Below are 14760 nucleotides of genomic sequence, written 5' to 3' on the forward strand. Positions count from 1 at the left end.
CAGAGCACTGTGTGCAATGTGAGTGAAAACAACAACATGTGTCTTTATGGTGCTTTGCCGCCCATGGCTCCCCCACCTCTCCCCCCCGTTGACTATGTGCTGCTTGCCTCCCTGTGATGGAAGTTCTATTTACCTTGTTGATCAAGTGTATTTCTAGTGCAGAGGCCTGTGCCTGGAATCAAATAATTGTTAGCTCTTTCAAGTCTAGCTTAGTTCTTTAGTCCAAACATTTGCTATTTAGGAATAGGCCTTCCCACCATGTTTTGTTTCCCATCCCCTTCAAAATTTTTCAAGTGTTTAGAAAATGGAACTAAAGCTGGCATGACAAAAGTCACAAAACTGACCCGTGAGAACAGGTCACTGGAGACTTTCCCCTTAAAATCAAGGATTACTAATACTCCATCTCGCATAATCGTACCGTGTCTCTGTTCTAATCATTACTTCTGTTCAACACTGTGACTCAGGGTAGAGCAAGGGGAAAACAAAAACACCGCACAGGTCAGGTGGCAGCTCAGACCCCCAGAGGTACACAACCTCTTCTAAAATTCTGTATCTGTAAGCATATCCTATAACCTAGCAATTCTGCTCCTGAGTGAAAAGAGAAATGAATGCTTACATCCAACAAAAGATATAATTTATAATATCCAAACAGGAAATATCCCAAATATCTATCAACAGAATGGATAAACTGTATTTTCACATAACAGAATACTAAACAGCAATGAAAAAGGAACTTTCTCTGTAAGAACATGGATGAACCTCACAGACCTAATGTATATGAAAGAAACCAGATATAAAAGGTTAACACAAGTTCACCTGTTAACACAATGTTCAGACAGAGGCAAAACTAATTTTATCGTCCTAGAGGTCAGAGTACTGGTTTCATATGGAAGACAGTATGGACTGAAAGAGGGAAGAAAGTCTTCTGGAGTGCTGAAAATGTTCTAAATCTAGTAGCTACATCGGAACATGTAGCTAAATGTAAAAATTAAGTGGTGTGCTTCCAGTCAGAATGGCTAAAATTAACAAGTCAGGAAATGACAGATGCTGGTGAGGATGCAGAAAAAGGGGAACTATCCTACACTGCTGGTGGGAATGCAAACTGGTGCAGCCACTCTAGAAAACAGCATGGAGGTTCCTCAAAAAGCTGAAAATAGAGCTACCTTACAACCCAGAAATTGCACTACTGGGTATTTACCCTAAAAGATACAAATGTAGTGATCCAAAGGGGCATGTGCACCCGAATGTTTATAGCAGCAATGTCCACAATAGCCAAACTATGGAAAGAACCTAGATGTCCATCAACAGATGGATGGATAAAGAAGATGTGGTGTATATATATACAATGGAGTACTATACAGCCATCAAAAGAAAGGAAATCTTGCCATTTGTGACGACATGGATGGAACTAGAGGGTATTATGCTTAGCGAAATAAGTCAATCGAAGAAAGACAACTATCATATGATCTCCCTGATATGAGAAAATGGAGATGCAATGTGGGGGATTTGGAGGGTAGGAAAAGAATAAATGAAACAAGATGGGCTTGGGAGGGAGACAAACCATAAGAGACTCTTAATGTCACAAAACAAACTGAGAGTGGCCGGGGGGAGGGAGGTAGGAAGAGAGTGGTGGGGTTATGGGCATTGGGGAGGGTATGTGCTATGGTGAGTGCTGTGAAGTGTGTAAACCTGGCGATTCATAGACCTGTACCCCTGGGGCTAATAATACATTATATGTTTATAAAAAAAAATTAAAATTAAAAAAATTAAGTGGTGTGCTTAACACGTATACGTATCTCAATTAAAAAAATAAAGCTTCAGAGGGACACTCCATTTAATAGATGTTTCAATGTATTTGTTTTTTTTAAAGGATTTTTACTTATTTATTTGACAGATCACAAGTAGTCAGAGAGGCAGGCAGAGAGAGAGAGGAGGAAACAGACTCCCCGCTGAGCAGAGAGGCCGATGTGGGGCTCGGTCCTAGGACCCTGAGACCATGACCTGAGCCGAAGGCAGAGGCTTTAACCCACTGAGCCACCCAGGCGCCCCTGTTTCAATGTATTTTGAGAGATCAATTTGTCCAGAGAATTCAGTAAAATAAGGTAGAAGGAATAGGATGAGTGGCCCACTTCACACTGAACCGCCCACTTGGACAAACCACCAGGAGACTCTTGCACATATGTCCACTATCCACAAAGAAGCAAGAAATCATAGCCCCTCTTTCTATGCTAGCTTCATCCCTTCCTTACTGCCCTGTTGTTTTGGTAATCATGCTGTGCTTTATTTTACTTGCATGTCTAGCTCCCCTCCCAGAATGTAAGCTCTTTAAAGTCCATGACTTCCATCATTAGGGCTTAATAAGCGCCTGGCATATCATGAACATGCAATGAATGCTTACAGATATACTGTACTGTATTCACAGTTATTATGTGGTATACATACAGAGAACTGTGCTCCTGGGGGATGTCTTTAAAAAAAGAAAAAGAAAAAATTGCCACTGTGTTGTTAGGTGCCCAGTCAGTGGGAATGACTCAATGTAAAAGGCATTAAGGGCAGGACTTCTTCATCAAGTTACAAATTTTCCACCTTGTTATGTTAAAGATTAAGAGTCTGCTTTTCAATTTATACTATTATATCTAATAAAACTGCCCCCAATTTTTAAAGAAATATTTGTTTTTTTATATATTCTAATTTCACAAAGCAGATGCCATTTTCCATGGACTTAATCCACTATGAAGAATTTCAGATATATAAAAGTAAAAATGATAGTATATTGAACCTCCACATACCCATTACCCAGCTCCTTCAACAATTATCAGTTCATCCGCCAGATTGCTAATGCTTCCAGCTTTCTACTCAGAGGAAGTCACATAATACATCTGTTTCCTTCCAGTTCTGCTCAGCTTAGTCACTGGAGATATAGTTTAATTGCCTTCTTTCAAATAAAGATGATGATATTTTCTTCACCATCAATTTCCAGACTGAAGATGTCCTGTTGATCAGTGGACTTTACTTCCTGAGACATGCTACAACCCGTATCTATCCACCACAACCAGCAGCAGAGGTGACACAGAAGCCGCTCCCAAGACAGGACTAGCCAGGCCTCGGATAACTGCAAAAGTTCCTCACCTTGAGGGTGTCCAGATTTCCTAAGCACGCTGCTGAGAAGAACAGGTCTACAGGGGCACAATGAAGCCTTCCTCAGTCGTGACTCCCAGTGAGCATACAGACTCCCTGAGCTCTCCCTTTCTGCCTGTATACAGGGCACACGCCCTAGAAATCATTACCAGCTTGAGAAGACACATTTAGACTTTGTGCTTTTTTTGAAGGAAAGGTATACTTTCAAGCTCCTTTCTTTGTTTTCAGTAACATGCAGTAGCACTGAGATGGAAAATCTACTTCTGGAGGCTCTGAGAACTTTTAAGAATTTGGGGGAGAGAAGTCTGACCTCCACTGGGTATTAACCAACTAAGCAAAAATACTCCCCATTTGTATTTCTACGTGCCCCCCCCCCTTTCTACAATCTGCAGAAAAGACTGCCAAAAGCATTAGTGCTCTTAGCCAGCTTGAAGGAGAACACACCATCACCCAGACTGGGTGCAGGTCACACCTGCTCCCATCCCCACTCCGTGCTGAGCAGGGCTCTAAACAGTCCTGTCACAGTAACTTTCCTCTTGTTATTCGGCCAACAACAAGCAATTACGTGTCACAACTGACGTCAGCCAGCCTCCCAGACTGACGTCGGCAGGCTGTGTCACAGGCCTCAGCGTTAAAGCTGCTCCTGCCCTTGAGGAGACATGCAGTGGGCTGTGCATGTAACTGAGTTCTTGGGTCTGCAAAGCCTTGGGCTGGGGAACGAGCAGGACTTGCACAGACACACAGCAGCCCTCAGGGTGCCCTATGGCCAGTTGTCAGCAGAGCAGTCAGGATGGGGAGGAGTGGGGGTGGGCCAAATGCCTGCTTCCTTTCATCCTCCAAGTTCTGTAACCCACAACCAGAAGTTACGTAGATCTTGGGGGCCTCTTTCCTACTCTCAGAGGCTGGATAAATGTTCTATCTTCACCACTTTGCAGGCTCTGATGATGATGAGATATGGTGAAAGAAGAGTATCTTGAAATGTGTTGGAGTGATACTCTGTGATTCGGTTTCAGCGACCAGCCTCTATAGTTACCCTCCTGGCTTTCACCTGTGCCCCAGGACCTATAGCTCTTTTGGAGGAGAACATAAACCTGGTTACTTGTGTGCAGGAACTTTACACAGAACGCAGCCACAGGACAGAGGTAAAGACCTGGGATGCCATGCACTCTGATGGGGTGACAGGAAGAGAGAGCTGGTCAGCACTATGTGGAAGTGCTCCTTACCCAACTGTGATCTCCAGCTGATTGCTCCAAGGCTGGCTGCCATGAGCTGCCTACCTCCTAGGACCCTATCACTTAGGGGAAACCAGGGGATAGAGTATTTCTCTGATCCTTTTTCTGTACCCAATACCTTCAAGCCTCAAACCCCTCACAGTGGGTGAAAATGCCTCCACTTTTCTGACCCCCTCTCCTTTCTTTCTTTGAAAAATGTATACCATTTAGCTTAAGTTTTGCATACTCTTAATACTGAGGAAAGAAAGGAAATCACGAAGTGTGTACCTACATGCCACTGCCTCAGCCACTGACTACAGGAGTAGCTTAATTACGGGTTGTTTAATGATCTTTAGTATAAGTGGGGGAATAAAAATCACAAAATCTTTAAGATTAATAAAAGAGGAAAATGGAACAAATCTGTTAAATTCCACTCTGATTCTATTTTAGAAAACAAAGGCGGGGGGAAGAAGTAAGCAAAAGGAGTAAACTAGTCAGTGTGGTCCCTGACTTGGGTACAAAGTAGCTCTTTGCTTCTTCCTATTACTGCAGCCCTTTCCTTCTAAAAGGATAAATCCTCCACCAAAGCAGAGGCTGAGAAAACTGAAAACACATATTCCCTTTAAGAGAGAAAGTAAGTCAGGAGCAGGAGATGAGCCTACACCCCACCTAACTCCATTTCAAAACAAAGGAAGCCCAACAACGTTACAGTATAAAGCGGGAGGAGGAATTTAGCATTTAGAAATGCCAGGCATTGCATCTAGATATCTGACCTACCAACTCAAACACCTAACAAAGGGGCACCTGGATGGCTCAGGTGGTTAAGCGTCTGACTCTTGGCTTCAGCTCAGGTCATGAAGTCAGGATCCTGGGATCAAGCCCCATGTCAGGCTCTCTGCTCAGCACAGAATCCACTTGAGATTTCTCCCTCTCCTTTTACCCCTCCCCGGCTCCCCAGCATGCTCTCGCTCTAAAGTAAATAAAATCTTAAAACAACAGACTCCCCCCGCTCCCTGCCAACACACATACACACACACACACAAAACCTAACAAGACTGGAATTACTATCTTATGAGGAATGTGAGTTCCAGAAAGGGCGCTAACAAAAGGTCACAGAGTTAGGAAACAGAACCATAATTCAGACCCAGGTCCCTTGTCTCCACAGCTCACAGTATTTCTGCTAAGCTATAGCTGGGGTGGCACTGGGTATTGTAGATAAGTGCCCCAGCCACCTCCCCCACTCTGGCTTTAAACGTCAAGTCTGCTCTAGTAGCTGCATAGAATGGACAACTAATTGGCTTGTCTTCATCAACTTACCTCTCATACCTGTGTCTAGTTTGTCAGTATCATTTTTGATAAATCACTAGCTGAAATAAACACAGTGACCTTATTTTCACCTCACTAATAGGGCTCAGTAAGAAAAGTTACATAAAACGGTCTGATAACATAGGCAATAACAAACTTTGTAAGCAGATAAGGCTTACAAGTGTGAGACCTACTGTTACTTTTCAGTAACTACTTGATAAATTGTCACCCTTTCTAAAATGAAGAAAAATACCATATGGAGTTTGGAGGGAAAATGTGGCGGGGCGGGGGGGGGGAAGCAACAAAGATGGAAAAATGATGGAACCGAGATCCCAGAGGAAGGGCAGTCAAGTCAGGAGGAGTATGAAACTTATAGAAAACAAGGTGACTTCAGGCTGGACTGTGGCACACTAAATGATTAAGATCAACTTGCCAGCTGAGAACAATCTAAAAATTTAGACAAATTCAAAAAACAAAACACCAAAGGTCTAATAGTTATTATCAGGCAGAGAATAAGGAGAAAAGGTGAGCTTTAAGAAGGGAGTAGACTTCTACCTTGGTGGTGGTTGCCAATCCAGGAAGGGCAGCTGAGATCTACAGAGACCAGATGGAGAAAAGTGGGACTGGGTAGGAGTCATGTGGCCACCAGAAGCAGAGAACTAGCTATAATACTGCTCATCTCACTCCTCTCCATGAAAGGTGCTCTGCACTGTGGGAGTAACTGAAAGCCAGAGTTGCTTCTAAGATTCAAGAAGATGAAGGAACAGAAAAGAGTCTGAATCCAGAGCCTGGTAAAGGCACAGACTCCAGGGTAACAATTCCCTTTCTGGATTGTCTCTGAAAGGTTCAACTTTGAAGCAGAGAGAGGGACTTCTGCCGGGGGGGTGGGGGGGCGGTCATTCACACGACCTGGATAAACCTCAAGCCTTGTTCTTGGACAACTAGTGCTCTTAGATGCCCTGGCTAAAGGAAACAGAGATCCTACTTGGATGAAGCTAACATCATCTAGGTTTTGAAGTATTCTTGAAAGCAAATTCTCTCATAAAATGTTCTGCAAATAAGAAGTGATGAGATATACTTTTAAACAAGACAACAGGGTAACAAAAGGCTGCAGGTATTCCAGATCTGAGGTCCTCTGATGCAAATTGTAGAAGAACTATGCTTCCTACAGTTCACTGAGATAGAGACTGAATTTAAGACTATTTAAAAGCAACAAAAAACTAAAACATGATAGAACAGTTGAAAAAGATACTAGAATCAGAGAACTGAAAAATGAGGACTAAGGCATCAGTGAGTGAGTTTAGCAGTAGGTTATACCGAATTAGAAGAAACTATCAACGATGACACATGGAGAAACAAAGCAATGGGGGTAGGGAAAGAGGGTATGGGACACAATGGATATAATGAGTAGGTCTAACGTATGTTTACCAGCAGTTCCAGGAAGTGGGGAGAAAATAGGATAGAGACAATATGGGATAGAGGCTGAAAATTACTCATTTAAAAAAGAAAAAAATCAACTCCCCCATGAAAGAAACCCAAGCATAGAAAACCCATACCCAGGAACACCATAGTAAAACTACAGAAAACACACTCTAAACCAGACAATATTAAAAAACAAAATCATAAAAGCAGCCAGAGATATCCTGAAGACAGACCTGAGAGTTCTTAACTGCATCATTAAAAGCCAAAGACAGTGGAAAAAGTCTCAAGGTGCTGAAAGCCAAAAAATACAAACCCAGAACTCTTAGTGAAAACTGCATTCAAGAACAGAATCAGATAATGACACGTCATATAATCAAATTTAGTTCACTAAAGTAAATTCTTTAGGCATAAAGAAAATAGTATTTGCAAATTACCTGATTACCCATCAACAATAAAACAGATAAAATGTGATATATTCATATCATAGGATCCTATATATCAATGAAAATAAAGAGCAAAGAAAGTAATAAATGTAACAGTAAGTCCAAAGGAATATTAAATGTATATAACAATAATATTAGTAATAATAATGTCTTGTGGATTTTTTAAAAAGTATCACACATGGAGAAAGTTCAAAAAATATCTAAATGACCAATAAACATATGAAAAGGCAGTCAACTACATCAGTCAGCAGGAAATATAGATTAAAACTACAGAAAATACCACCACATACATCCTGAACAACTGAAACTCTTACATATTCCTCGTGGGAGTAAAAATTGGTAGCAGTATAGGAAACCACTTTGTAGATTCTTATAAACACCTGTAACTCTCTGTAATCCAACAAGCCACTCTTAGTGCACTGCCCACAAACATGTCTGCACATGGGCCCCATGATACATATATAAGAATATTCATGAGCCCAAACTGGAAGCTATACAAATATCCAGCAAGAATAAAAAAAAATGTGAGATATTTGCATAATGGAATCCTATATATCAATGAAAATGAGTGAAAATGAACACAGCCACACACAACGTGACTTCATCTTATTATATTGCACACAAGCAGCCAGAACAACAAATTTACTAAAATGATTTCATTTATCTAAAACTAACAACAAAACTACACTACAGTTAAGGGATTCATAGTTAGGTAATGGGAGTATAAAAAGAATACATGGAAGAAAATACCAAAAAAGCCAGGCTGCTGCTAGAAGGAAGAACGCAAGGAGGTGGAAGGAGAGGATGATGGGAGGGGTCAAGAGAGGGTACTTCTTATTATATGGATGCTGCGTATGTTCTTGACCTAAGTAAGGACGACATAGGCATTGGTTAAACAATTTCTTGTTTAGCAGTTAATGAACTTTCCTATTTGCTACAGTTTACTGTCAACTTTTAAAAATGACAGATTAGTTAAGATTTAGTAATTTTAACTATGTGAACGCTTGTTTATTAAATAAGGAAATATATGCCTCATGTATGTGGAATATCAGAAAAACTTGGGTTTAGTGATTCCAACTGGACAAAGGAAGCACATGAAATTACTAATGTGATTTAATACACGAAAAAAAATTTAATATCATGTAATTATTGAGTATGTACTAGGAGCTAGAAATTAAGAGTTTTATCTGCTAGAATTCTTCAAGGAAAGAAAATTTCTGACCTAATAATTTAGAAGCTTTCATGTCTGAAGTAGGAAAATGAATTGAAATCTGGAGCATTCCAGTTCTTTGACACTACCTCAGCTAAGACACAAGGCTGTCCCCTTCATCGCTAGTCATTTGTTGGACTGAATTAAAATTCAGCCTACAGCACATTCCTAGAGCCAAACATGAAAAGAGAAAATATGCTAAATCTATCTTTTGAAACTTAAATCTGATTTTTCCAACTAGGCGCAAAAGACTGAGATGATGATTCATGATCATTTTAAAAAAATCAGTGGAATAAAAATAAAGAAACTGTTTTAATTAGTTTTGGGTTCAATTAGTCAACTATTTATTGAGTGCTTGATATGTGCCTAGCAGCGTTAATACAAGGCAAATGTATTCATTAGTTTCATTCATTTGCTATTGAAATGAGACTTTATTACATCTCATTGATCTCTTAGTTGGATGGCAATATTTCACTCTTCAACAATGCACACATATGAGAGTTGGGGAAAGGCTTTTATTCCGAACATTTGAAAATGAACCAATAAACTCAATGACCTGAAATCTTTGAAAGAGGTTTTCTTCCCTTATTCTAAAAAAAAAAAAAAAAAACGGATTACCCACGGATAATCTTAGTTCTTGAAAGCAGTTGATTATTCCAAGTCAAAAATACAGCACATTAGTACCTTATTCTCCATGATCTTGGAAGATACAGAGACTACCTGAGTAGAGCTCTAAGACCCAACCTGCTACCAGGCGGCCTGAAAGTTCCTCTAGCCATTCTGAAATGGCTATACTAAGATAAGAACAAAGACAAATTGAACAAAAAATAAAAGTAGGTAACTTATAAAGCAGACACAGAGAATCTAAATAAAAGCTAAAAGCTACTATGTAAACTTAGGGTAGGCTGATGGTGGTTGGTTATCCTATAGCTCTTAGGTTTTTTTTTTTTCCTTCATAGGGTGTTTGATATAGGAGAACCCACAATCTTCTAATTCAGAAATGAAGTGGCTCTGTTCATATCAGTGCAGAATATGTGTATGTCACAGATCATTCTCACTACTTTGTTCATGTCCCAAATCATTAGTGTCTCTACAGTAGTTAAAGACTGTGCCATCGGTAACCTGGTATAGGAAGTGGGATCCCTTCTATTTATAGTCTTTTAAAAAACAGACTTTAAAAGAGCAAATGGTGGAGTAGGAAACTGCAGAGATCAGTCGCTCCACTGAATCTACTACTAAACTGGAAAAAAACAGAACCAACTATTTTGGGACAATGGAACTTTATAGCATCCAGGGGGGGTGCCTGAGGAAGGGGCTGCTCAACTATGACAGGAAAGCAGCAGATGCAAAGCACCTACTATTCCTGATTTCTATGTAGCTGGCTGCAGCCATGGTGGGCAATAAACCATTTTCTCTAAGAATGTGAAGCTGTATGTTTTGTTTGGTTTGGAGGCTCTTGGGGGGACTAGTGTTTTTGTTCTGTTCCCTCCTTGCTGTGGCTTCCCTGGGGTATTTATTGTAAGATTTGAAGAGACATACACTACCTTCTCCCGCTTTTAAAGATCCAGACATTTAAGAAAATCCCTGTTGGGTCACAAGCTGACTGCAGAGAGAACAAAAACTTCAGGGGCCACATGCAATGAAGAATCAACTTTACAAAAACAGTTTGGAAAAGTCACTACACAAATGGACGACTGTAGCCCTTAAAAGCAACCCTACAGAGGAGGACAGTCTGACCTGTATAATATTCAAATGTGCAGATCTTAACAATAGAAAATCCAGGAAAAAAAGAATTTGACAAAAGCTATGCTTAAGCCTAGACACTGGCATTACCAGGCAAAATCAACTGTATTAAATATGCTCAGAAGCTGAAGGAAACAATGGACAAAGAACTAAAGGAGCACAAACAACAAAAGCAAAAATAAGGGGGACTGCAATTAAGAAGCTTCTCTATAGCAAAAGAAATAATTAAAACAATGAAAAAACCTATAGAATGGGAAAAAATATATGCAATTCATATATGAATAAGGGGTTAATATCCATAATACTTAACCATACAACTGAGTAACAAAAAACAATGATTACAAATGGGCAGAGAGACTAAACTGACATTTCTCCAAAGAAAATATCCAAGCAGCCAACAGGTACATGAAAAGGTGTTCAACATCACTATTCATCGGGGAAATGGAAATCAAAACCACAATGATATGACCTCGCACATGTTAGTATGGCCACCAGCAAGAAGACAAAAGAACAAGTGTTGGCAAGACTGTGGAGAAAAGGGAGCCCTTGTGCATGCTGGTGGGAATATAAATTGGTGCTGCTCCTCTGGAAAACAGTATGGAGTCATCAGAAAATTAAAAACAGAATTACCAGGAAAAAAAAAGGAATTATCACATGATTCAGTAATTCTTCTTCTGGGTATAAACATCCAAAAGTCATGAAAACAAGACACTGAAGAGATATATTTACTCCATGTTCACTGCAGCATTATTCACACTAGCCAAAATATGAAAACAACTTTTGTGTCTGTCAATGGGTGAATGGATCAAGAAACTGTGGTGTAGGGTATACAGTACATGCAACAGAGTATTATTCAGCCATGGGAAAGAAAAAAATCTTGCCATTTGCAACATGGATGGACCTTAAGGCCATTATGCTAGGTGATAAAATCAGACAAAGACAAATGGTGTATGATATCACTTATATATAGAACCTAAAAAAATAGTTGAATGTTAGTTGCCAGGGGCTGGGAGGGTGGAGGAATAGGAGCGATACTGTACCAGGGTACAAACTTGCAACTTGTAGATAAATAATTCTTGAAGATCTAATGCACAGCATAGTGATTATAGACAGCAATATTATAAACATCAAACTTGCTAAAAGATTAGATCTTAATCCTACCACAAAAAAGAAATGATAATAATGTGGTATGTTAGAGGTGTTATTAATGCCATAATGTGAATCATATTACAATACATAAATTTATCAAATCAACATATTGTATGCTTTAAATTTATACAATGTTATATATACTTCAAAACAAGAACTAAAAGAAATCAAACACTCTATGTACAAAGGAGGAATGTCAATAAAGAGAAATTATAAAAAGAAACTGAACAGAAATATTGGAGCTGAAAAGTACAGTAGCAAAAATATTTAAAATTTAATAGAGGAGTTCAATTGCAGATCTGAGCAGACAGAAAACAGAATCAGTGAACTTAAAGATAATGTGATTGAATTTATCCAGTCTAAGGAGCAGAAAGAAAAAAGAACAAGGAACCTAAGAGACCTGTTGAGACACCACGAAGCATACTAACATACACATAATGGAAGTCTCAGAGGGAGATGAGACAGATAAAGGGTAGAAAAAAAAATTTAAGAAAAAAATGGCCAAAATTTCCCAAATTTGATGAAAGATATGAAACTACACTCCTAAGAAGCTCAAAAGTTTCAAGCAGGATAAACTCAAAAAGATCTATCAAGGCACATTACAGACAAATCATCAAAAGCCAAAGAATCTTGAAAGCAGGGAGGAGTGACTCATCAAATACAAGGGATCCTCAATAGTATCAACAGCTAATCTCAGAAACCATGGAGGTCAGAAGGCATGGGCTGACACATTTAAAGTAAAGAAAGCAAAAAACAAACCTGTCAACTAAGAATTTTATATACAGCAAAATTATCTCTCATGGATAAAGAAGAAATTAAGATATCTCCAAATAAACCAAAGCTAGGAAAGGTTGTACCACTAGACTTACCCTGCAAGAATCCTTCAGATCAAAACAGAAGGACTTCCTTCATGTGAAGGAAGGAAGGAGGGAAGAAGAACAAAGAATGAATGAACACTGCTAAACGTTAACTACATAGGTAAATACAAAAGCCAATATTATTGTACTGGTTTGTAACTCCTCTTTTCCCCTATATAATTTAAAATACAAATTCATAAAACAATAATTATAAATTTGTTAAGAGACTTATAGGTATAAAGATATTATATATATATATAATTTATGACAGGAACAAGGCAAAACAGAAACCGATATGTATGGAGCAAAATGTTTGCATACTATGAAAACTAAATTCATATTATTCAAACTAGGTTGCTCTAAGTTTAAGATGTTAATTGTAATCCCTCAGGTAATCACTAAGAAAATAACTAGTAACCAAAAGAGAGCTGAGGTGGATATACTACCAAAGAAAAGATATTTTATTTTTTTTTTTCATTTTTTTAGAAAGCTAGTTTTTTTTTTTTTTTAAAGATTTTATTCATTCATTTACAGAGAGAAAGATATTATAAGCAGGTGGAGCAGCAGGCAGAAGGAGAAGGAAAAGCAGGCTTCCCACTGAGCAGGGAGTCCAATCGGGGGCTCGATCCCAGGGCCCTGGGATCATGACCTGAGCCAAAGGCAGATGCTTAACCGACTGAGCCACCCTGGTGCCCCAAAGAAAAGATATATTAAGCCAAAAAAATGTATAGGAGGTGAAGAAAAATGTTATGTATTGATAAAAAGTTCAATTCATCAAGGTTTAACAATTATAAACATATTTATACCTAACAACAGAGCCCCAAAATACATGAAGCAAAAATGGACAGAACGAAGGGAGAAATAAATAGGTCTACATTAAGAACTGGACATCTCAATGCACATTTTTAATAATTTCTTGAAAAATAAGACAGAAGATCAGTAAGGAAATAGAAGACTTGAAAAACCCTTTAAACCAATTAGACCTACCAGACACATATAGAACACATCACTCAACAACAGCAGAATATACATTTTCCACAGTGGACTTGAAGGGTCCTACAACTTGGATCATATTATCAGGTCATAAAACAAATTTAATAAATTTATTAAGACTGAAATCTTACAAAGTATGGAAAAAAGTGTAAAGAAAAAACTGAAATCACTAAAATTAGAAATGAAAGAGAGATTACTGGCTTTATAGAAATAAAAAGAATTATAAGAATACTATGACAACAACTTGGATGTGTGCATACACCAATATACTGGATAATCCAGTTAAAATGGACAAATCCCAGAAACACAAACTACAAACACTGACTCAAGAAGAAAGAAAAGGTCTATATAGTCCTCTAACAAGTCAGGGAATCAAAATCCTCCAAACAAAGGAAAACCTAGGACTAGATGGCTTTACTGGTGATTTCTATTAAATGTTTATAGAATTAACACCAATCCTCAAACATTTCCAAAAAACTTAAAAGGAGGGACACTTCCTAACTTAGCATATGTGGCTAGCAACACCTTGATAATGAAGCTATACAAAGACAGTACAAAGAAAACTACAAACCTCTAACTTTATGAATGTATATGGAAGAAAATACTTGCAAATCACAGATCTTATAACAGTATCCAGAAAATATGAAGAATCCCTAAAATTCAACAACAGAAAGAGAACCCAATTAAGTACTAAGCAAAGGACTTGAACAGATGTTTTTCTAAAGAAGATACACAAATGACAAAAAAAAAAAAAAAAAGAAGAAGATACACAAATGACAAGCACAAAAAAGACATTAAGGAATCAAAGTTAAAACCCCAGTAAAACAACACTCCACACCTACTAGGATGGTTATTTTAAAAAAGAATAAAGGGAAAACAAGTGTTGGCAAAGATGCGGAGAAATGAGAACTCATGCATTGCTGATAGGGAACATAAAATGAGTGATATGGCCATTGTAGAAAGTTTGGTGATTCCTGAAAAAGTTAAAAAGAGTTTGATCCAGCAACTCTACTTTTTTTTTTTTTAAAGACTTATTTATCTGAGATAGAGGGAGAGTGAGCGAGCATGCATGAGCCGGTGGGGTGGGGAGGGAGAGGGAAAAACAGACTCTCAGGTCATGATGCCAGGGTCCTGGGATCAAGCCCCGCATCGGGATCTCTGCTCAGTGGGGAGCCTGCTTCCCTTCCTCTCTCTCTGCCTGCCTCTCTGCCTACTTGTGATCTCTGTCTGTCAAATAAATAAATAAAAATCTTTTTTAGAAAATGGTTATAATGGTAAATTTTGTCATA

General features: G+C 38.6%; 1 protein-coding gene and 1 long non-coding RNA gene across 9 annotated transcripts in view; one reads left to right on the forward strand and one right to left on the reverse strand.

The window, feature by feature from the left end:
* LOC116584270 overlaps positions 1–14760 on the forward strand; it is a 49708-nt gene that overhangs the window by 8286 nt on the left and 26662 nt on the right. For 3 of the 6 annotated variants that reach the window (XR_004283132.1, XR_004283133.1, XR_004283134.1), the window contains one exon: positions 2981–4751. The exons of 1 other annotated variant lie outside the window; for it this stretch is intronic. This is a non-coding gene — a long non-coding RNA (uncharacterized LOC116584270). Of the gene's footprint in view, positions 1–2980; positions 4752–14760 lie in introns of those variants that run through there. 2 more of the 6 variants (XR_004283135.1, XR_004283137.1) reach the window with 2 other exon arrangements.
* Positions 1–14760, reverse strand: part of ELP3 (elongator acetyltransferase complex subunit 3) — a 94413-nt gene that overhangs the window by 1991 nt on the left and 77662 nt on the right. The window lies entirely within an intron of this gene.

This window comes from Mustela erminea, chromosome 2 (assembly GCF_009829155.1).
Source record: "Mustela erminea isolate mMusErm1 chromosome 2, mMusErm1.Pri, whole genome shotgun sequence".
Classification (NCBI taxonomy): Eukaryota; Metazoa; Chordata; class Mammalia; order Carnivora; family Mustelidae; genus Mustela; species Mustela erminea.